Source organism: Anabrus simplex, chromosome X (assembly GCF_040414725.1).
Source record: "Anabrus simplex isolate iqAnaSimp1 chromosome X, ASM4041472v1, whole genome shotgun sequence".
Classification (NCBI taxonomy): domain Eukaryota; kingdom Metazoa; phylum Arthropoda; class Insecta; order Orthoptera; family Tettigoniidae; genus Anabrus; species Anabrus simplex.
The window spans coordinates 154698982-154726268 of NC_090279.1; the positions used below are offsets into that span (position 1 = coordinate 154698982).

The 27287-nt window shown below is 43.4% G+C and overlaps 1 protein-coding gene across 1 annotated transcript in view; it reads left to right on the forward strand.

Moving 5' to 3' along the window:
- The first annotated feature begins 1241 nt into the window (after positions 1-1241).
- The window catches only part of LOC136886066 (protein yellow), a 76218-nt gene continuing 50172 nt past the window's right edge, over positions 1242-27287 (forward strand). Inside the window, exon 1 of the mRNA XM_067158797.2 lies at positions 1242-1263. The gene's annotated coding sequence lies outside the window, so the exon portion shown is untranslated. The remainder of the gene's footprint in view (positions 1264-27287) is intronic.

Below are 27287 nucleotides of genomic sequence, written 5' to 3' on the forward strand. Positions count from 1 at the left end.
CTGTTCCACTGCTGCGCCAGAGCCGAGGAGGATGCCTTCTGTGAACCATTCTGTCACACCGTTGCACTGCCGACGCACTTCGTCCCACACGAGCAGCAATTTCCCGGATGGATGCATCACGTTCTCTCATGCCAATAACGCGCCCTCTTTCAAACTCACTCATTTGACGGTACGGTTCTCGCATACGTCTGCGAGGCATCCTGCACGTCTGCTCAAGTCACACTGATTCATAACCTTCGGTTTATGGCGAAAACGAAAGACGCAGGCACATTTTACCAGTCGGTGGTGGTGCGCCGAGATATTGATGTGGACCTTCAACCTGAGGGCTGACATGGTTCAATCTTCAGAACACACTAATGCACATGTCCTGTGAATATGAACTTCCTATCTCCAGTCTTTCAAATGTTCTGGTTTGTATGAACATGAGAGTAGTATAATGTATACGAGACGAGATGGCATGAATGTTTGACAAGCAAGATGTGACCAAATGCTTTCTAGAGCATAATTATGTAACGACGGGTAATACCTTTTGCATTTCACAACAAAACGATTGTTACCATGGCAAGGACAACAATGAAGCTTCGTGACATTGCCAAGGAAGGTTTGTAGTTGATCTATATAAAATTTGGTAATTTCTTCAACGTCTCACTTCACAACTACAACAACGAAAATAGATGTACTTTATTTATTGAACCGACCTAGTACATCGCGATATCTTCAGTACAGTTAGACGTAGCATTTCGGGAAAGTTTAATTCGATTCTGTAGTGTTTTTTTCTCTTAAATTCTAGATAACGCGCTATAGTCAGCTGCTTCTTCAATCATTACGCACCTGTCAGGAGATTTCCCCGCAAAACGGGTGGTTAGGCCCACTCTGCGGCGTTCAGACCCGTACACCTCAAAACTGAATCTAGATTATTAAATTTCGTTGCTAATTTACTTTGAAAGTTTTCTACTATTAAGTTTCTTGGTTGGTTAACTCCAGGTGTAAGATCCATTATAAGCAACATGCCAGAAGAATTGTTAAGTGTATCGACATCTGTAACCTTGACTGACAAGAAGAAAAGGCCTTGTCTTGGTATTTTACCAAAATAAAGACAACTTGTGCTCCAGTGAAGGCCAGATCACTGGTTTCGGAACGTTGTAAGCCACCAATGAGGAAGTCAGTTGAGTTCACGTGGGAGCAGGGACCGCTTAAATGTAGTCGCTGCTCGCTGGACCAAGCAGTCACTACGACAACACTCCGGTAGCCACAGCTCTGCAGGTGAGTGACTTACCATTCTCCAATTAGCACTTCACGCATTTTCACTTCGTATTCTGTGTCTAGGAAACCATTTGAAAGCTGAAATGTAGTGATGGCTGAATTGTGGTTACCTACTCAATCACAATTTCAAATTACTATAATTACATTTACTTCACAGAATGCTGACATGAAAGGAATCGCATTTGAATATTGAGATGCATAGGTGTCAACTATTTTAACTTAGAATTTGTCCAGACTGTTTGAATCGGTTTCATCATATTAATGATTAATAGTTGTATTTAAGTTTACTTGTTAGAAACAGAATTACACTTACTTTGCTGACAAAAATTCTGTACGTTGACTTTCTTAGCACTCAACTGTGTCTAGTATCTGATGTAAGTGGTAATCACTGACATTATATTTTACATAGGGCTGGAATGATACCAAAGTTTGCAGCGAGAATGCACTGTATAACTTCATCTTGTGATTTTTTTTAGCATAGAGACATTAAGTGGCTATCATCACTAAGTGATACCGTAGAATTTTTCACATATTTTCCCCCATAATTTTTATTTTAGTTAATTACGTTTAGCCTTTCAAATAATCTGCCATTTCTTTCTTTCTTTCTTTCTTTCTTAATCAATTTACCCTCCAGGTTTGGTTTTTCCCTCGGACTCAGCGAAGGATCCCACCTCTACCGCCTCAAGGGCAGTGTCCTGGAGCGTGAGACTTTGGGTTTCAGAAAGAAAGAAAGAAAGAAAGAAAGAAAGAAAGAAAAAGAAAGAAATATTACTACCCCGTGTGGGTGGGGGCGCCAGAATAACACCCACGGTATCCCCTGCCTGTCGTAAGAGGCGACTACAAGGGGCCCCAGGGGCTCTTAACTTGGGAGCGTGGGTGGCGACCACGGGGCCCTCAGCTGAGTCCTGGCATTACTTCTACTTACTTGCGTCAGGCTCCTCACTTTCATCTATCCTATCCAACCTCTCTTGGTCAACTCTTGTTCTTTTCCGACCCCGACGGTATTAGAGTACGCAAGGCCTAGGGAGTCTCACTTTCACGCCCTTCGTGGCCCTTGCCTTTCTTTGGCTGATACCTTCATTTTTCGAAGTGTCGGATGCCTTCCATGTTTCCCTCTGATTAGTGTTATATAGAGGATGGTTGCCTAGTTGTACTTCTTCTTAAAACAATAATAACCATCACTAATCCATGTCTTATAATGTACATACAGTTTGACAATATATTACCCACACACATGCACTGTAATACTGAACTGTAGTCACACGTAGTTATAAAAACACATTAAAGGAAAACGAAAAAAGAAACACATGGGTAAATCTATGGTTACGGCTGTGAGAGTCGCAACAATATAATTTGTGATAATTGTTAAGAAATTATTTTCACTAACCTGGAAACAAAATAGCTATACTTTCTAAATAACCTGACTAATTAATTGTTTCTTATCACTGATTTAATAACAGGAAAAAATGGATTACACGTTGTTACGACTGTGACAGGAAAAGTTCACCACTTTTATGTCTGCCAAGTTCAATGACTTATTTCTGTGAATCTTTCCACTTGAAAGAGATCATTATTTTTATATATTTATCAAAGATCTTACCAGTTGTGATATCAATAGCAGGTAGTCAGTAACGAGTAAATCATGTGGTATATATTCCGGCTCCGTGCTGGCCTTTGGTGCAGTTTTTTGTTTTCATTTCGTGTGGCTATTTCTAGCCGGGTGCAGCCCTTGTAAGGCAGACCCTCCGATGAGGGTGGGCGGCATCTGCCATGTGTAGGTAACTGCGTGTTATTGTGGTGGAGGATAGTGTTATGTGTGGTGTGTGAGTTGCAGGGGTGTTGGGGACAGCACAAACACCCAGCCCCCAGGCCATTAGAATTAACCAATTAAGGTTAAAATCCCCGACCCGGCCGGGAATCGAATCCAGGACCCTCTGAACCGAAGGCCAGTACGCTGACCATTCAGCCAACGAGTCGGACGTTGGTGCAGTGGGTCCCTGGTTTGATTACCGGCCGGACCGGGGATTTTAAACTTCATTGGTTAATTCCGATGGCTCGGGGACTGGGTGTGCGTGCCGTCGAAGGACCTGTAGCATTCTATTATAACTCGAGTACTGCAACGAGGTCCACTCAGCCTCGGAAGGTGGTTTCCAGTGGTTTCTCACTTTTCCCCCAGGCAAATGCTGGGATGGTACCTAACTTACGGCCACGGCCGCTTCCCTCTTCCTTGTCTATCCCTTCCAATCTTCCCATCCCCCCTGTTCAACATAGCAGGTGAGGCCTCCTGGGCGAGGTACTGGTCCTCTTCCAAAGTTGTATCCCCGGCCAAATGTCTCACGCCCCAGGACACTGCTCTTGAGGCGATAGAGGTGGGAGCCCTCGCTGAATTCGGAAAGAAAAACCAAAACTAGACGGTAAATTAACTGAATAATAATTTTAAAAATGTATACAGTATAAGCAGAGTGCGAAGTGCTGTGATGTTTTAAGATTAAGTAATATTTTGTAATTTCCGTGGATTCGATTTTGAAAAAATCATCCGCTTCTACTCAAGTACGTGTATCTCCTTCAAGATCTGGGAATACACATTTCTTTAAGCATGTCATCCAAATTTCGGAGAACGAAAGAGTCGTGAATCTTCAGGTTGATGAAATTCATGTAAAAGGAATTGTAGACTATACAGATGAACGATTGTTTGTAGTTGCCGGGAATAAACATCATTTTTAGTTAATTCTTCCCCTGGTTATTTCAAAGAAGTAATAAGACTTATTCTAGTTAAATAAGTTACAATTTCAGATTTAACAACAATGTGTAAAGATATATTTCGAGAAGTACATCATCATTAATACTATCGTAATTAATAAATACTAAATAAAGCACAGTTACACTTAACACAACCAATATATTTTATAACTGAAATAAAATTCCTCCTCAGTGAGACATGCATAGTTACACGATTGTACAAACTACTACTACTGGCTAATAATAATACTCTAGAAACACGATCAATGCCGTGTCCTCAAACCGAGGAGGTGCAGCTCTTATCAGGCACAACCTCAATGCAGGTGAGCTGCACGTACCATTTTAACCACATACCAGCCCTCCTGCCATTCTTACATTTCTGGCAGTACCGGGAATCGAACCCGGGCCCCCGAAGGCGACAGATAATAACACTAATCGTTACGCCACAGCACGATCAATAAAAGACCAGAAATGCACAGATCACTCAAATCCCGCTCTACCTCTTAATGATCTTTTTAATCACACTGTGGTGACCCTGACGTCATCCCGTAACCGGTTCAATTCATGTGCGGCTGACACAGAAAAGGAGTTTTTACATGCGCTAGTTCGATGACGGGGAATGACGAGCTTGTTTGTTCTTCTTCTCCTTTATCTGTTTATCCTCCAGGGGTGTTTTTTCCCGCGGACTCAGCGAGGGATCCTGCATCCACCGCCTCAAGGGCAGTGTCCTAGAGCTCCTAGAGCTTCAGACTCTGGGTCGGGGATACAACTGGGAAGGACGACCAGTACTTCGCTCAGGCGGCCTCACCTGCTATGCTGAACAAGGACCTGGCGGGGGGATGGGAAGATTGGAAGGGATAAACAAGGAAGAGGGAAGGAAGCGGCCGTGGCCTTAAGTTAGGTACCATCCCGGCATTTGCCTGGAGGAGAAGTGGGAAACCAAGGAAAACCACTTCCAGGATAGCTGAGGTGAGAATCGAACCCACCTCTACTCAGTTGGGTGTTTATGCTGTCCCCAACATCCCTGCAACTCACACACCACACATAACACTATCCTCCACCACAATAACGCGCAGTTACCTACACATGGCACATGCCACCCACCCTCATCGGAGGGTCTGCCTTACAAGGGCTGCACGAAATTAAATCTTCTAGATGCGTTACAATGTGTTCAGCGTTACTAAATTTTGTAAATGTAGGATACATGTGACCTAACAAACGGTGTCTTACTGTGTTACAGTATGTAATGTCCGATGGAAATTAGCAAATAAAAAAGTGTGCCTCAACCCAGAATCGAACCCTCGACCTAATGCATGCTAAGCCAAAACTCTATCCTCTGCACCAACTGTACAGCACGATTAACACATGTTGACAGAGGTAGTTACCCTACATGTGGTTACAGTGTTGCCAGATTGCTATTATTCAACGTTCTTTTTCTGCCGGATATACTCGCAGGACGAACTTTTGTGAGAGACATTTTTTAATTGCTGGCATGTGAGGATTCGCGCTGCGACGCCCGAGAGCGCGAATTTCGCTTCACCCTGTATAAAAATGTACTATTATATTATAAAATTAAAGATAACTAATCTAAATAACACATATGAAGAACATATAAAAAATAATGAAAGCAAAGCTCAATAAATAAAAACAACATAAAAAGAAATCCGGAGCATAAAAGTAAAAATAGAATGAGAAAAAGTTGTAATGATAAGTTATATACAAACTGGAAAACATAGACCTCTGTGGTGTAGTGGTTCGCGTGATTAGCTGCCACCCCCGGAGGCCCGGGTTCGATTCCCGGCTCTGCCACGAAATTTGAAAAAGTGGTATGAGGGCTGGAACGGGGTCCACTCAGCCTCGGGAGGTCAACTGAGTAGAGGTGGGTTCGATTCCCACCTCAGCCATCCTGGAAGTGGTTTTCCGTGGTTTCCCACTTCTCCTCCAGGCGAATGCCGGGATGGTACCTAACATAAGGCCACGGCCGCTTCCTTCCCTCTTCCTTGCCTATCCCTTCCAATCTTCCCATCCCTCCACCAGGCCCCTGTTGAGCATAGCAGGTGAGACCGCCTGGGCGAGGTACTGGTCATTCTCCCCAGTTGTATCCCCGACCCAGAGTCTGAAGCTCCAGGACACTGCCCTTGAGGCGGTAGAGGTGGGATCCCTCGCTAAGTCCGAGGGAAAAGCCGACCCTGGAGGGTAAACAGATGATGATGATAATGATGATGATGAAAACATAGGCTAAGGAGCGCATAAACAGAACACAATACATAATAAAGCAACGGAGATACAAGCGTGGCAAGAAACAAAGATTGATCCATGTAGGCCTACATGAGTTAAAAGCTAAATATTATGTACATTTGCTCTATAACAATAAAACTGCAATAATAACCTAATAATTAGGGCCCGTATGCCTTTGCTGGTGAGATGTAGTGTTTGCAGTGCACTATGTCTTCTGGTACGGGCTAGAATAAATTTGTTACTTTCATTGACCTGTCTCAGTCTCATCCTTGGCTTTGACAATATGAAAGTGACTGAGGTATGAGTGATGTTAGTAATACCATTCCTTATGCAGCCAGTCCCTGTTATAAATGGTGTGAAAATATCGCTCATAGGGTCGCTTGGTGCATGCATTTCAGTGGGCTTGGCAGACTGATATGTAATAGCAACTTCTGGCTCGGTGAGGAAAGCAACGGGAAACTACCTCACTCCTCATTTCCCTTTTTTTTTTTTTTTTGCTAGTTGCTTTACGTCGCACCGACACAGATAGGTCTTATGGCGACAATGGGACAGGGAAGGGCTAGGAGTGGGAAGGAAGCGGCCGTGGCCTTAATTAAGGTACAGCCCCAGCATTTGCCTGGTGTGAAAATGAGGAAACCACGGAAAACCATTTTCAGGGCTGCCGATAGTGAGGTACGAACCTACTATCTCCCGAATACTCGATACTGGCCGCACTTAAGCCTCTTCAGTGACGCCCAGGCTGTTTATGACAGCTGTTGGCGGAGCTGTGGAGGATCAAACCAGCCTTCGAGCTGAATACCCAACATACACATACATGTTTATGATATGTCATATTCTTTTCCGTCATGTTATTTAAATGTAAAATACGAGTTAAGTGAGATTTTATCTACGGCGACTAAATTGATGCAATTTTCACGTGCCATATAAAGTCATATTTTGGCTTGTTAACGGTTTTTTGTCATTTTCCAGTAATTTTTGATGTTATGGTCATATTTCCCCGCCAATTTTCGTATTTTTGTCATATTTTTATCGTTTTTATTCCATTTTCGCATACCTGCTTGCAGTCGCCTCAAAGACGGATTTTTCTTACCTCATAATTGTTGTCTGTAATTCTTAGAAATATGTATTTATGTGAATTAGGAGAGTAGAAAGAGACATATGTATATAAAGCGACAGAAAGGTGAGCTTCAATTGAACTCTAATGACTAGACGTATCTCAAACATACCCCTATAACATCCTGCGATGCTGAGCGATTTTTTTTTTTTTTTTTTTTTTTCGCTACGAGTCAAAGTTGCATGAACATTGAAGATCACCTATTTTAAAACTTTAAATACAGTACTTTCTTTCTTTCTTTCTTTCTTTCTTTCTTTCTTTCTTTCTTTCTTTCTTTCTTTCTTTCCTTCTTAATCTGTTTACCCTCCAGGGTTGGCTCTTCCCTCGGACTTAGCGAGGGATCCTACCTCTACCGCCTCAAAGGCAGTGTTCTGGAGCGTGAGACTTTTGGGTCAGGAATACAACTGGGGAGAATGACCAGTACCTCGCCCAGGCGGCCTCACCTGCTATGCTGAACAGGGGCCTTATGGGGGGATGGAGAGATTGGAAGGGACAGAGAAGGAAGAGGGAAGGAAGCGGACGTGGCCTTAAGTTAGGTAGCATCCCGGCATTTGCCTGGAGGGGAATTGGGAAACCACGGAAAACCACTTCCAGGATGGCGGAAGTGGGAATCGTATCCTCCTTTACTCAGTTGACTTCCCGAGGTTGAGTGGACCCCGTTCCAGCCCTCGTACCACTTTTCAAATTTCGTGGCAGAGCCGGGAATCGAACTCGGGCCTCTGAGGGTGGCAAATAAACCACTACACCACAGAGCCGGACTACAGTACATTCAAATTTTATATTTAATAGTATTACTTATTTCGCTCATAGAGTCGGTTGGTGCATGCATTTCATTGGGCTTGGCAGATTGATATGTAATAGCAACTTCTGACTCAGTGAGGAAAGCAACGGGAAACTACCTCACTCCTCATTTCCCTTAATATGCCTCTTCAATGACACCTAGGCTATCTATGGCAGCTGTTCGCGGAGCTGTGGAAGATCAAACCAGGCTTCGGGCTGAATACCCAAGATATATTACTATTGGAAGTGCTGACGGTTCAGATGTCTAAAGATAGAGAAATTGACGTCTTTCGTTCCCATAACGAACTGATCCGAGTCGGATAAGAAAAGGGGCCCAAATTTGAAGGGTTTTTAGAAACGTTGTTTATATGACTGTCTCAACCGATTTTTAAAAATCTCAACATGTTGGGCTTCATCAGTTTCAGCTCTCTCTGCGGATCCAGCGGGTTCAAACCAGGCTGAGGAAGTCGGATTTTTGTAGGGCGGAAAAACTCCATGTCGTACGATATCGGCATGTAAAAGATCGTTGGTGATATATTTGGTGTTCACCCGAGAAAATTATTTAAAACTCCACCATAGACGCCCAAGAGAAATTCGATCGTCTCTGCCATCTGGTAGGTCTAGAGTAAAACGGATGGCGTCAAATTAAAATGCTTGCAATACGATTATTATTATTATTATTATTATTATTATTATTATTATTATTATTATTATTATTATTATTATTATTATTCTCCGACTCCTCGGCTGAATGGTCAGCGTTCAGGCCTTCGGTTCAGAGTGTCCCGGGTTCGATTCGCGGCCGGGTTGGAGATTTTAGTCGCGTCTGATTAATTCTTCTAGCTCGGTAACTGGGCGTTTGTGTTTGTCCCAACATTTCATGTTCACACAACACAAAACACTACCAACCACCACAGAAAGACGCAATAGTGATTACATCCTTCTTGGCGTCAGGAAGGGCATCCACATGTTCGACGCAGTTCGTGGTCCTGCAGATGTGGTCCGCCTGTAGAAGGGCGCGGTAGAATAACATCCACGGTATCACCTGCCTGTCGTAGGAGGCGACTAAAAGGGGCCCAGGGGCTCTCAGCTTGGGAGCGTGGGTTGGCAACCAAGGGGCCCTCAGCTGAGTCCTGGCATTGTTTCTACTTAATTGTGTTAAACTCCTCACTTTGATCTATCCTATCCGACCTCCCTTGGTCAACTCTTGTACTTTTCCGACCCCGAGAGTATTAGAGCACTCGACGCCTAGGGAGCCTTTCATTTTCATGACCTTCGTGGCCCTTGACTTTCTTTGGCCAATACCTTCATTTATCGAAGTGTCGGATCCTTTCCATTATTTTCTCTTTCTTTAGTGTTATATAGAGGATGGTTTCCCAGTTGTACTTCCTCTTAAAACAATAATCACCACCACCACCACCACACTACCACAGATGTGGGGGAAAAGACGTAGATTATTATTATTATTATTATTATTATTATTATTATTATTATTATTCCCAAGATAGCGGGTTCAAACCCGGCAGAGGCAGTCGGATTTTTGAAGAGCGGACAAAAATCCATTCGACACTCCATGTCGTGCGATGTCGGCATGCAAAAGATCTCTAGTGAAACATTTGTTGTTTACCCGATAAAATTCAGCCATTATTAATAATTATTATTAAAAATATTAATAATAAGAATAATTTCTACCTTCCATATGAGCTACCGTTGGAAAATTCTATCGAGAGGACGATAATATGGTACAGCGGTTACCTTCACATAAGGTTGCCAGATTTTTCTCACAACTTCCCGGGACAGATATTTGTAAATGTAAAACCTAATTTTAATATACAGTTGGTTAGCCGTTCGTTTAAAACGTTTTCATATTTATAAGGACTAATACGTAGGAAGTTCAACAATGCTGTGTGTTGGCTCTACAGGGTGATCACAAAGTTCCATTACCCCCTATGTTTTACATAGACGGTAACGAATTCTTGTGTCTTATTGTTGTGGGATCATGGCAGAGGACAACTTTGAGGTAGTGTGACTATTCGTTATTATTTATTCCAGAGTGTCTGTGTGCACACCATCGTTTTCATAACAGAGTATGATTCTCCTCCATGTACGATGTGAAATTATCCTCAACATTGCTGGCGTGATGGTAGTAAATGCACGTCGAACCCCCATAATGCATTATCGCAGGATAAATAAAATTAAATTTCGTGTGGCTATTTCTAGCCGAGTGCAGCCCTTGCAAGGCAGACCATCCGATGAGGGTGGGGGACATTGCCATGTGTAGGTAACTGCGTGTTATTGTGGTGGAGGATAGTGTCATGTGTGGTGTGTGAGTTGCAGAGATGTTGGGAACAGCTCAAACACCCAGCCCCCGGGCCATTAGAATTAACCAATGAAGGTTAAAATCCCCGACTCGGCCGGGAATCGAACTCGGGACCCTCTGAACCGAAGGCCAGTACGCTGACCATTCAGCCAACGAGTCGGATATTATCACAGGATGAGAGATCAGGACTTCGGGGTGGCCACTCCAAACGCGCGGGCAAATGGATAGAACCACGTCCAATCCATTTATCAGGCAATACCTCATTGGTGGGGAAGATTTCTGAAACCTTACAGTGAATATATCTGAATATATCTCATTGACTTTCCTGTATGCGGTCGTTCGTGAGCCCACGTGCTCATTACGATCCGTTCCTCCATAGTGTAAGTGGACTCATCCGCCATGATTTAGGTGTATATCAACACCTACAACACTGCAACAATTCATTAACATCAGTGTTATACATAGGAAACACCATCTATGTAATGCATAGGGACTTTGTGATCACCCTGTACTGTTAATATAATTCTGATCACTGCATCGATGAGCGCAAAATATTAATTCAAATAGGGGAATGTTTATTCCGATGCCATTCACGATTATCCGCTGTAAATGTCAAAATGTCAACCAGTCAACTACAACAAGCTGCGCGCCATGTCTTTGGCTTTATGCCCTTGGCACGACACTTTGCAAGTGCTAGGGTTCCGAAGTTACCAAACTCTCGATGCGATCTATCTCGATTACTAAATGTAACAATTGCAATTTTATTTCAAGTAGTAAATTACGCCCACCTCTGCCGTGAGGGCCCAAAGGCACGTGTTCGATTCCCGGCACTGCCACGAAAGTTGAAAAGTGTCCAGAGGACTTGAACGGGATCCACTCAGCCTCGGGAGGTGAAACTGAGTAAAGGGGAGGTCGATTCCCACCTCAGGCTTCCTCCGAAGTGGTTTTCCAAGGTTTCCGACTTTTTCTCTAGGCAAATGCCAGGATGGTAGCTAACATAAGGTCACGGCCAATTCCTTCCCTCATCCTTGTCTATCCCTTCCAATCTTCCCATCCCCCACAAGGAGGTTGTGGTGACGATTGTTTTAAGAGGAAGTACAACTGGGCAACCATCGTCTATATAACACTACTCAGAGGAAAAAATGGAAGGGATCCAACCATTTCGAAAAATGAAGGTATCAGCAACGAAGGGTGTAAAATTGAAAGACTCCCTAGGCCTCGCATGCTCTGATACCGTCGGGGTCGGAAAAGAACAAGAGTTGACCAAGGGAGATCGGATAGGACATATGAAAGTGAGAAGCCTAGCACAAGTACTGTAAGTGGAAGCAACGCCAGGACTCAGCTAAGGGCCCCGTGGTCGCCAGCACACGCTCCCAAGTTTAAGCCCCTGGGGCCGCTTTTAGTCGCCTCTTACGACAGGCCCCTCTTCAGCATAGCAGATGAGACCGCCTGGCGAGGCACTGGTCCTCCTCTCCTGTTGTATCCCCAACCAAACCAGGACACTGCTTTTGAGGTGGTAGAGGTGGGATCTCTAGCTCTGTTCGAGGGAAAAACCAACCCTGGAGAGCAAACGGTTTCAATAATAATAATAATAATAATAATAATAATAATAATAATAATAATAATAATAATAATAATAATAATAGTAATAATATAGTCTCAGCTCCGCTAACATATGTGGACATTTTAATATGACGCCATTTACGTTGCCTGTGTGGCAATTTGGAATTTTTATTTTATTCTCCCAGATGTCAGAGTGAACCGGATCTCTCTTGGGCCAACTATGGCCGAGTATTAAGTCGGGTGAATACCAAATGTGTCACTAGAGATGTTTTATATGCCATATCGTACGACGTAGAGTGTCGAATACACATTTTTTCACCATTAAAATCTTCGCGACTACCTCTGCGATCATTGTTCACTTGGGTGCTGAGTGATCCCGCAGGGTAACGGTTGCCAGTCTAGTCTGGCAAATGGCAGCCACCTGTCGTTTTGTTTCGCTCGCGACCTAGCACGCTGTTTCTCTTCCGTAATGGGCAGAAGCGAACTTGGATGACGAGTTCACGCACTAAAATTGAAGTCTGCGTGACCTCCACTCATTGCAGAAACGGTAATTTCTGGTTTTTACATGGAGGTTAGCGACTTTACTCTTCATGAATGTCGGATATCTTGTTTGGAGTAAATTGATTAGCTGACGGTCAGCGAGACTGATCCTTATTGTTCTCAAGATGACAATTTTGACCATGTTCAAGGCAGTTGAATTTACTGCATAGCTCAGTGCATCGGCAAGTAAAAAGTAAATACATAATCAGAACTCCTTTTAATAACATTTTTAAAGCGGGTGCTACTCTCAGTTCCAACGCGACAAAATATTACCGCATAGGTCTATTTACCTGCATACTAAGAGTGCAATTAACAGATCAGCAATGCTGCTAATCTCGTGTGAATGTGTGAGGCAGTCATTTCTTCCCTCCAGAAAAACTACGCAGTCCACCCTCTGCCTGTCATAAGAGGCGACTAAAAGGAGCCCCAGGGGCTCTCTACTTCAGAGCGCGGGTTGGTGATCACGGGGCCCGTAGCTTCCACTTACTTGTGCCAGGCTTCTCACTTTCATCCATCCTATCTGACCTCCCTTGATCAACTCTTGTTCTTTTCCGACCCCGATGGAATCACGTACGGAGGCCTAGGGAGTCTTTCATTTTCATGCCCTTCGTGACTGTTGTATTTCTTTACCCGATACCTTCATTTTTCGAAGTGCCGGATCTCTTCCATTTTTTCTTCTTCCCTCTGATTAGTGTTATGTTGAGAATGGTTGCCCAGTTGTATTTCCTCTAAAAACCCCTGTTATAGGCCTTTGCTGGTGAGATGTAGTGTTTACAGTGCACTATGTCTTTTGGTACGGGCTAGAATAAACTTGTTACTTTCATTGACCTGTCTCAGTCTTATCCTTGGCTTTGACAAAATGAAGGTGACCGAGGAATGAGCTATGCTAGTAATACCATTCCTTATGCAGCCAGTCTCTGCTATGAATGGTGCGAAAATATCGATCATAGGGTGAGTGGGCTTGGCAGACTGATATGTAATAGCACCTTCTGGCTCGGTGAGGAAAGCAACGGGAAACTACCTCACTCCTCATTTCGCTAGTATGCCTCTTCAGTGACGCCTAGACTATCTATGACAGCTGTTGGCGAAACTGTGGAGGATCAAACCAGCCTTCGGGCTGAATACCCAACATACAACCCCTGTTGTACACGATTCTCTGCTTCTGTGCCGGGCTGAGTGGCTCAGACTGTTGAGGCGCTTGACCTTCTGAACCCAACTTGGCAGGTTCGATCCTGGCTCGTTCCAGTGGTAATTTGAAGGTGTTCAATTACGTCGGCCACCTGTCGGTGGATTTACTGGCACGTAAATTAACGCCTGCGGGACAAAATCCTGGCAAATTGGCGTCTTCAAACACCATAAAAGTAGTTAGTGGGACGTAAAGCAATTCTTCTTCTTCTTCTTCTTCTTATTATTATTATTATTATTATTATTATTATTATTATTATTATTATTATTATTATTATTTTGCTATTGGCTTTACGTCGCACCGACACAGATAGGTCTTGTGGCGACGATGGGACAGGAATGGGCTGGGAGTGGGAAGGAAGCGGCCGTGGCCTTAATTAAGGTACAGCCCCAGCATTTGCCTGGTGTGAAAATGGGAAACCACGGAAAACCATCTTCAGGGCTGCCGACAATGGGGTTCGAACCTACTATCTCCCGAATACTGGATACTGGCCGCATTTAAGCGACTGCAGCTATCGAGCTCGGTATTATTATTATTATTATTATTATTATTATTATTATTATTATTATTATTATTATTATTATCTGCTTCTGAGTTGTTTGAGCTTTGTCCAGGAATGCACCCGCACACCGGCATGAATGACGCAGTACTATTCAATCAAACAATCAGTCGCCACAGATCTGAATTTAGGGCTGTTACCCAGGTGGTAGATTCCCCATCAGTTGTACCTAGTCTTTCCTTAAATGATTTCAAAGAACTTGAAAATTTATCGAACATCTCCCTTGGTAAAGTAATCCATTCCCTAATTCCAAATCGGAAGAAGAGTGAGACAGGGACGTTGCATGTCACCAGCGCTGTTCAATTTATATGCTGAAAGACTTGTTATAGAAGGCCCTGGAGAAAGCAAGGGGCGTTGTAATGGCTGGAGAACCACCAAAGACCATACAATATGCGGATGATGTGGCGGTATTAGCGGAATCAGGAAAAGGTCTACAACTCATACTGGAAAATATTGAAAGAGTAGGCAAAGAGTTCATGAAGGTCAATGATACGGGGATTCCGTGGTTTACAGAGGTATAAAAATAGCCTGGGGGGAATAAGTGGACAAGGAATTAACTAGAGCACAAGTTAACACAATCAATTTTGACATTTTATTTTTTCCCTTTTTAATTTAAAATTTGATAAATAGAAGATCTGAATAAACAATAACAATCTTATAATGAGCTCATCAGGTCCAACAACAGTGACTTTACCGAGCTCGATAGCTGCAGTCGCTTAAGTGCGGCCAGTATCCAGTATTCGGGAGATAGTAGGTTCGAACGCCACCGTCGGCAGACCTGAAGATGGTTTTCCGTGGTTTCCCATTTTCACACCAGGCAAATGCTGGGGCTGCACCTTAATTTAGGCCACGGCCGTTTCCTTCTCACTCCTAACCCTTCCCTGCCCCATCGTCGCCATAAGACCTATCTGTGTCGGTGCGACGTAAAGCCACTAGCAAAAAAAAAAAAAAAACAGTGACTTAAAGTCCAAAAATCAGGTACAAAACTAGAGAGAATTGCAAATGCTAATTTACACAGAAAAGAGCTGGGTTGCTCTCATCAGAACAGTTTGTGGTTGAGGGGGGGGGGGGGGGAGGGGGGCAGACCTGGTGGTACGTAGTATTTTTAATATTTTGGAAGATAAATGGCGAATTGTATTCTGTGGTAGAATAACCCACGGTGCTCCCTGTCTGTTGGTGGAGAACGGTACTACCGCTTCTACGTAATATTCACTTTTAAATCATGTTCTTGAAAGGAAAACACCTGACTAGACTAGATTTTTGCCTTTCCCTGAGAGCTAGGGGGGGGGGGCACCTTGCCCCCTGGTATGGGCGCTCTTGGTTGCTCTTGCCAGGTATAAAATTTTATAAGAGTTAGGAAGCTGCAGGAAAATACCCTTTGTAGGAGTCTGCGCTCCAACTATAGCATTGTCCAGCCTCTAACTGAGCACTTACAACCTATTGTTTGTCCTTCATAAAAGAATTTACACAATGTAGCCCCGAGATGGGCTTATCAACAGTTTATAACTTTCTGTTCCTCAAGGGAACTTCACACCAGAAACAATTACCAAATAAACAGGGACACGAGAGCCCATACTATCATCATCATCATCGTCATCATCATCTGTTTACCCTCCAGATTCGGTTTTTCCCTCGGACTCAGCGAGGGATCCCACCTCTACCGCCTCAAGGGCAGTGTCCTGGAGCTTCAGACTCTTGGTCGCGGGATACAACTGGGGAGAATGACCAGTACCTCGCCCAGGCGGCCTCACCTGCTATGCTGAACAGGGGCCTTGTGGAGGGATGGGAAGATCGAATGGGATAGGCAAGAAAGAGGGAAGGGAGCGGCCGTGGCCTTAAGTTAGGTACCATCCCGGCATTCGCCTGGAGGAGAAGTGGGAAACCACGGAAAACCACTTCCAGGATGGCTGAGGTGGGAATCAAACCCACCTCTATTCAGTTGACCTCCCGAGGCTGAGTGGACCCCGTTCCAGCCCTCGTACCACTTTTCAAATTTCGTGGCAGGGCTGGGAATCGAATCCGGGCCTCCGGGGGTGGCAGCTAATCACGTTAACCACTATACCACAGAGGCGGACAGAGCACAACTTAACACAATAAATTTTGACATTTTATTTTTTCCCTTTTTTAATTTAAAATTTGATAAATAGAAGATCTGAATAAACAATAACAATCTTATAATGAGCTCGTCAGGTCCAACAACAGTGACTTAAAGTCCAAAAATCAGGTACAAAACTAGAGAGAATTACAAATGCTAATTTATACAGAAAAGAGCTGGGTTGCTCTCATAAGCGCTCATATGACAGTTGGTAGGGGAGGGGGGCAGACCTGGAGGGTACGTAGTATTTTTAATATTTTGGAAGATAAATGGCGAATTGTATTCTGTGTTAGAATAACCCACGGTGCTCCCTACCTGTTGGTGGGGAACGGTACTACCGCTTCTACGTAATACTGACTTTTAAATCGTTTCCTTGAAAGGAAAACACCTGACTAGACTAGATTTTAGCCTTTCCCTGAGAGCTGGGGGTGGGGGGAGGGGCACCTTGCCCCCGGGTATGAGCGCCCTTGGCTGCTCTTGCCAGGTATAAAATTTTATAAGAGCTAGGAAGCTCCAGGAAAATACCCTTTGTAGGAGTCTGCGCTCCAACTATAGCATTGTCCAGCCTCTAATTGCGCACTTACAACCTATTGGTTGTCCTTAATAAAAGAATTTACACAATGTAGCCCCGAGGTGGGCTTATCAACAGTTTATAACTTTCTGTTCCTCAAGGGAACTTCACACCAGAAACAATTACCAAATAAACAGGGACACGAGAGCCCATACTATCATCATCATCTGTTAACCCTCCAGGTTCGGTTTTTCCCTCGGACTCAGCGAGGGATCCCACCTCTACCGCCTCAAGGGCATTGTCCTGGAGCTTCAGACTCTTGGTCGCGGGATACAACTGGGGATAATGACCAGTACCTCGCCGAGGCGGCCTCACCTGCTATGCTGAATAGGGGCCTTGTGGAGGGATGGGAAGATCGAATGGGATAGGCAAGAAAGAGGGAAGGGAGCGGCCGTGGCCTTAAGTTAGGTACCATCCCGGCATTCGCCTGGAGGAGAAGTGGGAAACAACGGAAAACCACTTCGAGGATGGCTGAGGTGGGAATCGAACCCACCTCTACTCAGTTGACCTCCCGAGGCTGAGTGGACCCCGTTCCAGCCCTCGTACCACTTTTTAAATTTCGTGGCAGAGCTGGGAATCGAATCCGGGCCTCCGGGGGTGGCAGCTAATCACGCTAACCACTACACCGGAGAGGCGGACGAGCCCATACTAACTGACCTTAATATAATAAAAAGTAAAGGTTGGTTGTAACCGGCCACAATCAAAATGCAAAGAAGACGAAACACTTGCAGGGTCTTTCATTCCAAGTGGGGCCGACCGGTCGGCCGGCACAGCGCAGCGGGTAGATGGGCGGGCTGAAGGTCAGACGAGCACACGGCAAGTCGCTGAGCTTGGGGCCGGGAGAGCGCCCGTATGAACCGCATGTAAATAACAAGCACTCATAATCAGTGTAAAATCATTTCTCACCTTGTCACAGATGATGTTGAAAATGTCCTCCACCTGCATCTACACATTTCTGGCTTCATCTAAGGACATTTTCATTCATACGCATTAGTTCATCTCCCGAGATAGCCTCAATTTATCTCGTGATATTCTGTTTGAGTTCATCTAGAGCAGTCATGGCGAACCTTTTCCAACTAGTGTGCCGTTTTAAATCTGGTTTATTTTTCTCAACTGTATACTGTGCCAATTGTTATTTTTCTTTGGAATGTCTACAACCACCCCCTTCAACCCCCAAACTTCCATCCCTAATTCCAAATTATGTTTCATAATATGTTATTACAAACACACCGTAAAATAATACATTTCATTGCATGTCCGTGGTCGTATTTTACCAATACCGCAAAACTACATTTTTTAATATGTAAATTTTAAGAATGTCCGACTCTGTAGTGTAGTGGTTAGCGTGATTAGCTGCCACCCCCGGAGGTCCGGGTTCGATTCCCGGCTCTGCCACGAAAATTTGAAAAGTGGTACGAGGGCTGGAACGGGGTCCACTCAGCCTCGGGAGGTCAACTGAGTAGAGGTGGGTTCGATTCCCACCTCAGCCATCCTCGAAGTGGTTTTCCGTGGTTTCCCACTTCTCCTCCAGGCGAATGCCGGGATGGTACCTAACTTAAGGCCACGGCCGCTTCCTTCCCTCTTCCTTGTCTATCCCTTCCAATCTTCCCATCCCTCCACAAGGCCCCTGTTCAGCATAGCAGGTGAGGCAGCCTGGGCGAGGTACTGGTCATTCTTCCCAGTTGTATCCCCGACCAAGAGTCTGAAGCTCCAGGACACTGCCCTTGAGGCGGTAGGGGTGGGATCCCTCGCTGTGTCCGAGGGAAAAGCCGAAACTGGAGGGTAAACAGATGATGATGATGATGATGATGATGATGAAATTTTAAGAATACCTTAATGTTTTAAAAAATATAATAAGCGCTCATTGTTACACACTTCGTCATTGAGTATTATTGAGTACAAAATCAAAAATACCAGTATCGCAGAATGACTAAGTGAAATTTCGTTCTCAAGTTTAGTGTGAAATTTGTTGCTGAATCTTAGTAGCCATGTCATTTATGTTAGGTTCTTAATTTCCTGTCTTCGATAAAGCACAAGAAGCACTTGGATCCGAAATAAGACGGTTTCTAACAGTTGACTTCACAACGTTCGTTGCATAAAATAGCTATTCGCAGGCGTATGATGACAAAAACAAAGTAACTAAAGCTGTAGCAAGTTTCTTCATGGACGATTATATTTGTGGGAGGCTGTTCCGCTGTTCAAATATTAAGTTCTCTGGCTTCTGCAAAGAACATTCACCATCAACGGCACACTGGATTTTCACCAATACTTCACCAATTTGTAGGAATATGTTCACCTATGTACTGTGTTCTTGAAATTCACTCAACTCCATTTCTAAACTGTCAATACCTAACCACTCAAAAATTGACCTTAATATCACTCATTTGTGCAATATGAGGTTTTGAAATAAAGGGCGATAGTTTCTCCAAATCGCGAAGTTGGGATAATCTCTTGGCAACTATTTCTTACAAAATTCGAAACAATAAACAGTTACACTCTACGAATAATTACGCGATGCTGGCAACCACACACAAGTCAAACTGATGTGGTTGAGCGAATGGTTCGTCGGACGCATCTGATATTTATCTCAGTTGACTTCCGGACCTATCAGTGATGAAGTGTTGCCATAATGCACGTCTGAATGGAACTAGAACTTAGATTTTCGGTATTTATTTCTTAAACCTCAAACACTATAACTATACCATGCATGAGATATGTATAGTCTATAGTACAAGACGTACAGGAAAACGTTAATATGTGGATGTGGTGTGCCACCGAAATCGTGTTCGCGTGTCACCTAGTGACACGCGTGGCATAGGTTCGCCATCCCCACTGATCTCTATACATGGATCGCTGATGGCAGGTCTCCGCTGCAGGAGAAAGTACGCCAAGTTGAGTGCGCGGTTCGCCAAGTTGGCGTGCCCAACCTAGAGCTCTCCTTATGGCGAAGCAATGATAATATAGTCAATTTTTAGTCGCAATTAATGGCTCATTGGAATAATTAAAAATATAGAGACATGTTCACTCAAAGCATAAGGACATTGGGATCACTGACACGTCATTCCGAGGTCAGTAAATCTCCGGGATAGCAATAAACATGTGTGTATAATAACGGCCGACAAATATTAACTTAGGTGCTGAATACATGCAGTTAGCGATCGGTAACACAATACAAGTAAAAACCAGTTTCTGGAAACATGCTGTAAATTGTATACATGTATGCCATGAAATTATGCATTCTTAAAATGATGTACCTATAAACGTAGCTCACTATACAGGCCTAGATTCGACATTCGTAATCGGTGCTTGATAATGAATTTCTGTTTCCTGTTTCCATGAAATAACGCGCACATTATCAAATTAAAATATCAGTGAAGCAAATGTACACATTTATAAAACCAGCAAATATTCAAAACTTGTCAATATATCACATTACTTGCAGCTTAATTTACTATTACAGACCTCTTTAATTAAATTCAGCTAGCAAAGCGATATTGATAGTCATCATCAGAAATATGTAACACCAGTTAAGAGTCCCAAATACCACGAATTGTATAATGGGATAGCCCCAAACACCCACCACACTTTCCCTTCTCCCACCCATAATTATTACTGATGTAAATAAGGTCTAGAATTCCCCCAGACTTCATTTTCTAAGATTGTTATAAGGTCACGTCAATTATTTCATCGAAACCGTCAGTTTAATTACGAGAAATAAAAAAATATAAGTAAATTTTTACTTGCAGTTAATGTTCAGTAAAATTGAAAACAGTTGGCTGTACATCACTTCTAAGGTGTACAGTTTGTCCATTTCTATCAAAACAGTCTTCCTCTAAGTGATCCGAGCAGAGAACAGCTGTTTTAGAAGGCTCGCAATTCTCCCGCCTGATACTCCTAATCGATGATCTTAGATGTTCGGGTCTCGAGAAAGGAAACCTACAAAAATTAATTGCCATTTTGCTCCCGGAATATGCGAAATAAGATACAATAAACCTAAAACTCAAAACACTACCCTAGGAAGATTCTTATGTACAGTATAAAACTCCCCGATGAAATGATTTCTCCTTCTGCTGATCGGTTCTGTTTGTACATCCATAAGCTGAACACTGCGGTATGTTAATACCCCGTAGAATGTTTCTTCATTCATATTTCAGATAAACACAGCGAGGGATCCCACCTCTACCGCCTCAAGGGCAGTGTCCTGGAGCTTCAGACTCTTGATCGGGGATACAATTGGGGAGAATGACCAGTACCTCGCCCAGGCGGCCTCACCTGCTATGCTGAACAGGGGCCTTGTGAAGGGATGGGAAGATTGGAAGGGATAGGCAAGGAAGAGGTAAGGAATCGGCCGTGGCCTTATGTTAGGTACCATCCCGGCATTCGCCTGGAGGAGAAGTGGGAAACCACGGTAAACCACTTCCAGGATGGGTGAGGTGAGAATCGAACCCACCTCTACTCAGTTGACCTCCCGAGGCTGAGTGGACCCCGTTCCAGCCCTCATACCACTTTTCAAATTTCGTGGCAGAGCCGGGAATCGAACCCGGGCCTCCGGGGGTGGCAGCTAATCACGCTAACCACTACACCACAGAGGCGGACTCAGATAAACACATACATATTTAAATTGAATCTTGTAATCCACAAGTATACTACAAGGCAACGAACCTAAATTCGTAAAATACACTACTATTTACTTTGCAATAACAAAGCACAGAACACTCGTGGAACTACAATCAAGAGGCCTGGCGTCACTGAACTAAGCATAAACAAAGCAAGCGCACTCCTCGTGGTCTACTGCACCGTGCGCTCACTGCCATCTTACTGCGCCAGTCATCTTCTATTCGGCTTACTGCTACCCAAGCTACCAGCCATCCAGGTATAGAGATCAGTGGCCATCCCTGATCTAGAGTGTGAAAATGGGAGTGTTGGCGGCAGTAACTGCAGGCAGGATAATAGGCCTATAGTTTTTGAAACCACAATCACTGGGCAGAGATATAGGGATGGCATCCTCGGACCATGTTTTAACAATTGACGGACAATGAATGCCAACCTGGATATTTCCAGCAAGACTCCGCAACCGCACATACGGCTAACGAGTAATTAAGTTTAATTGAGGAAATTTTTGACAACAGGGTAATTAGTAAACCATTGTGGCCCGCAAAATCTCCAGATCTTACTGTTCGCGATCTTTATTTATGGGGAAAAAAGATTTGTGCAACAAACCCGCCCACTTTAAAATTATACGTCATTATTTGGTCATTTTATGGAATTTATTAGATTATTTTATATTTTTTGAGTCATTTTCTTACATGTTTGAGGATTCTGAAGCATTTACACGTGTCGTTTATGATATTATCGCAGCTTAAAGTGAGGATGAATACGGAGACGATTCTTTGTCATTCTGAGGAGTAAAGAAACTTTGTTTTCACCTCTTACTTCTTGGAAATGTCCACATTCCAGGAGAGACACCTCCGATTGGAGAAGTCTTCCTCGTGAACAGTCGAGATTTTCTTCTTCTCTGAAAAACGTAAAGAATTTCACCTTGTTTTCTTGACATGGCAAAAGCCCATGAGCTTATTACAATCTCTGTAACATAAATACAGGCTGTACCACTGGCTGTACCAACTCGATTAGTAAATTGGTTGTAAAATTTCATTTCAAACTTGTCATTTTAAAAAAATTTCGGTTCATTTTACTGGATTTTGCTGTCATTTTATAGATCATTTTTAAACACTTTTAGGTCATCAAAATCCTGGCCCTGAAAAAAATGAAATGGCGTATGACTTTTAGTGCCGGGAATATCCGAGGACATGTTTGGCTCGCCATGTGCAGGTCTTTTGATTTGACCCCCATAGGCGACCTGCGCGTCGTGATCAGGATGATGAAGACGACATATACATTCAGTCCCCGCGCCAGCGAAATTAACTAATGATGGTTAAAATTCCCGACCCTGCTGGGAATCGATCCCTGCACTCCTGTGACCAAAAGCCAGCACGCCATGGAGCCGGGCATCCTGGCCCTGATAATTATATAAAAGACTACCTCTGTTTCATGGTTGGGCAAACGACAGTATTACCACCTCTTCTGAAGTGTGGTTGTTTTGCACATCCACTTTAGTCGTCAAAGAGAAAGTTGGTGATTCCTAAACCTTTAAGAACATCGTTTACTCAAGTCATTGTGAAACGCTAAGTTAAAGATACAACATTACGATCCTTCTTCCTGAACCCCTGTTGATGAACGCAACAAAAAGCCTGGAGCTATTGCTAATGACAGGTGGCGATAATGGCTCGTAAATTTAGGTATGGGGAGGTGAGAAATGACAGTCACCATTTCTTCTTCCTTAATTAGCACGTAGTAATGAGCTGTGGACATAAACACATTCTCCTATATAAAGAATGATCATTATGTGTACTTGGAATGTTTAAAAATTCGTAATCGTATTCGATCATGTCCAGAATAAGAAAAAAAAAAAATGCAATTTTTTACATTTCATAATGTTATTTGCTTTACGTCCCACTAACTACTTTTACGATATTCGGAGTCGCTGAGGAGCCGGAATTTAGTCCGCGGAAGTTCGTTTACGTGCCAGTAAATATGGCGACACGATGCTGATGTATTTGAGCATCTTCAAATACCACCGGACTGAGCCACGATCGAACCTGCTAAGTTGGGGTCAGAAGGCCAGTGCCTCAACTGTCTGAGCCATTCAGCCCGACTTTTTACATTCCCGTCACTATGCATGTACGACACGCGTCACAAGTAGACGGATAAACAGAACTCGGTGAAAATCGGAATTTAAGACCAGGGGGGGGGGGGGAGGCACTACAGTATAATATTATTCTCCTTCTGCCGTTTTTCTCACACCTGTGGGGTCGTGGCATGAGTATTTGGCCCTTCCTGACCCAATGTGCAGTCCGACTCGTTGGCTGTATAGTCAGCGGGTCAAAGGGTCTCGGGTTCGATTCCCGGCCGGGTCGGGGATTTTAACCTTAATTGGTTAATTCCAATGGCTCGGGGGCTGGGTGTGTGTGGCGTATTCAACATTAGAAATCATCCTAGGTAGGGCCCACATCTTCACAGACATGCAGGTCGCCTAATAGGCCGTCTACTAGAAAAAGACCTGCCCCAGGCCTCTCCGGAGGCTGTACGCCATTATTATTACCCTATGTGCAGGTGTGTAAGCCCTATTGCGTTTCTGTGGTACGATCAAGAAGAATTAATTGGACGCGATTAAAATCCCCCGACTCGGCCGGAAATCGAGCCCGGGACCCTTCTAAATCGAAGGTCTCAATATTGACCATTCAGTCAAGGAATCGGACAAGGCACTACAGTATATTCTAGACTATAAATTATTGTATTCACTCTGGGTGAAGTAGTAGTTTAGGGAAGGTATACAAACATTTGAAATGCGAAAAAAGCAAGTTCTCACCTCAGCCGTTCTCGAAGTGGTTTTACGTAGTTTCCCCACTTCTCCTCCAGGCAAATGCTGAGATGGTACCTAACTTAAGGCCACGGCCGCTTCCTTCCTCTTCCTTGTCTATCCATTGCACTCTTCCCATCCCCATACAAGGCCCCTGTTCAGTATAGCAGGTGAGGCTGCCTGGAAGAGTTACTGATCCTCATTCCCAGTTGTATCCCCCGATCTAATGTCTCACACACCAGGACACTGCCCTTGAGGCGATAGAGGTGGGATCCCTCGCGGAATTCGAGGGCAAAATCGACCCTGGAGGGTAAGCAGATTAAGAAAGAAGAAATTAGCAAATACATGCGATTTTGTAGCTAATAATAATAATAATAATAATAATAATAATAATAATAATAATAATAATAATAATAATAATTTCGTGTGGCTATTTCTAGCCGGGTGCAGCCCTTCTAAGGCAGACCCTCCGATGAGGGTGGGCGGCATCTGCCATGTGTAGGGTAAGTGCGTGTTATTGTGGTGGAGGATGGTGTTATGTGTGGTGTGTGAGTTGCAGGAATGTTGGGAACAGCACAAACACCCAGCCCCCGAGCCATTGTTATTAACCAATGAAGGTTAAAATCCTCGACCCGGCCGGAATCGAACCTGGGACCCTCTGAACCGAAGGCCAGTACGCTGACCATTCAGCCAACGAGTCGGATAATAATAATAATAATAATAATAATAATAATAATAATAATAATAATAATAATAATAATAATAATAATAATAAAAAATTACGCATTTGACCATAGCAATAGTGCAAATATCCCCAGCTCTTGAAATGGATTGGTCTTTCTTGCATGGCAGTATTTCATCACTTTACACCACAAATTAACAGGTCCATGATTTGAGACCCTTCTTCAAAGGACACATTTTTCTAAGTGTTATATTAATATTTGCTCTGCCGTACAAGTCACATGATTCAAGAAGGGGAATCAAGGATTCTACCTACAACACCCTAAAGTGCATTTGACACTTGAAGAAGTGACACTTCTCTATGAAGGAAGAAAGAAAGAATGATGCACTGAAGCGTCCCTTACTTTCTGAAGGGAATCCCCTACATCTCAGCTCCGCCTACAGTTCAGGTATTCCCCGGCTCGCCTTTTGATGGCATCACGACTCTCAACGTTGAAAATTTAAATTTGAACTCTTACATTTTGTACACTCTATCATATTGCAGATCAGATACAGAGAAAGAAAAATTATCTACAAATTATGTAAAAATCAGTCTGCAGTGATAAGAATGGAAGGCTACAGTATCAACAAGAAGCAGCAATCCAGAGAAGAGTGAAGTAAAGCTGGAGTTTTCCCCCTCCTTTTCAATGTTTATACAGAACAGGCAGTGAAGGAAATCAAAGAGGAATTTGGGAAGGGAATCACAATCCAAGGAAAGGAAATCAAAACCCTGAGATTTGCCGATAATATTGTTATTTTATCTGTGTCTGCAGAAGATCTGGAGAAATTGCTGAATGTATGGACAGAGTCTTGGAGAAGAAGTACAAGACGAAAATAAATAAATCCTAAACAAAAGTAATGGAGTGCGGTCGAACGAAGTCAGGTGATGCAGGAAATATTAGGTTAGGAAATGAAGTCTTAAAGGAAGTAGACGCATATTGTTACTTGTGTAGTAGAATAACTAGCAATGGAAGAAGTAAGGACGACATAAAATGCAGACTAGCACAAGGAAGGCTTTCCTTAAGAAAAGACATTTGCTCACTTCGAACATTGATATAGGAATTAGATGTGTTTGAAGACTTTCGTCTAGAGCGTGGTATTGTATGGAAGTGAAACATGGACGATAACTAGCTCAGAAAGAAAGAGAAATGTGGTGTTACAGAAGAATGCTGATGGTGATATGGGTAGATACTGAATGGAATTGGCGAGAGGAAAATGATTTGGCGAAATTTGACCACAAGAAGAATGATCGGACACATCTTAAGACACCCAGAACTTGTTCAGTTTGTTTTTGACGGAAGTTTAGGAGGTAAGAACGGCAGGAGTAGACCGAGGTACAAATATGAAAAACTAATTAGAGTAGATGAAGGATGTAATAGTTACGTAGAAATGAAACAATTATCACAGGATAGGATGGCACGAAAAGTTGCGCAAAACCAGTCTATGGACTGATGACCCAAACAACAACAACAACAACAACAACAACAACAACAACAACAACAACAACAACAACAACAACAATAACAACAACAACAATATATTTTATATGAAACTTTAATTATTGAAAAATATCTAGTTTTAGTGGGAAAACCACTGCGTTGGCAACACTGACCAGGTTTCAATTAGCCTCTAACCTGTAGAGCAGATGCTACATGTTGGGTTTCAGTGACATTTCCTTCACTGGGGGACCAGCAGCCAACTGAAGAAGCTCCTCCGCCCGAAGTCGTTGGCTCCTTTAATGAGACTCGAGTTATTTGTCGCCACTCAACACTGGGCAATGATCCACTGGCTGTCAGTGCTTAGAGTTAGTAAATGGTAGCATTGGCGCCACCGTCTACGAGAGAATCACTGTACTGAGCGGACCTAGTTGAAATCGCAGCTGTTTGGCAAAAAGCTCATTCCGCAGTAGGCCCTACTCATCAATGTAAATAGGGGACTTTTTTAAACTTTGTAGATATAGATAAAGTAAATATTCTCAGATAATACAGTATACTTGCGATGCTTTTCTCCAGTAAAAAAGAAAGCCCAAAAAGCATGAATACAGGACTAAATGGGTGATAAAGGACGGTGTTCAGGTGCATACGTTTAGAAGGAGGCCACGTATATTTCGCTATGTTTTGTGTAAATGACCAGAAATTTTTGGTATAATTCTGCTCAACGACCGAAAGTGTCCTCTCTCGTA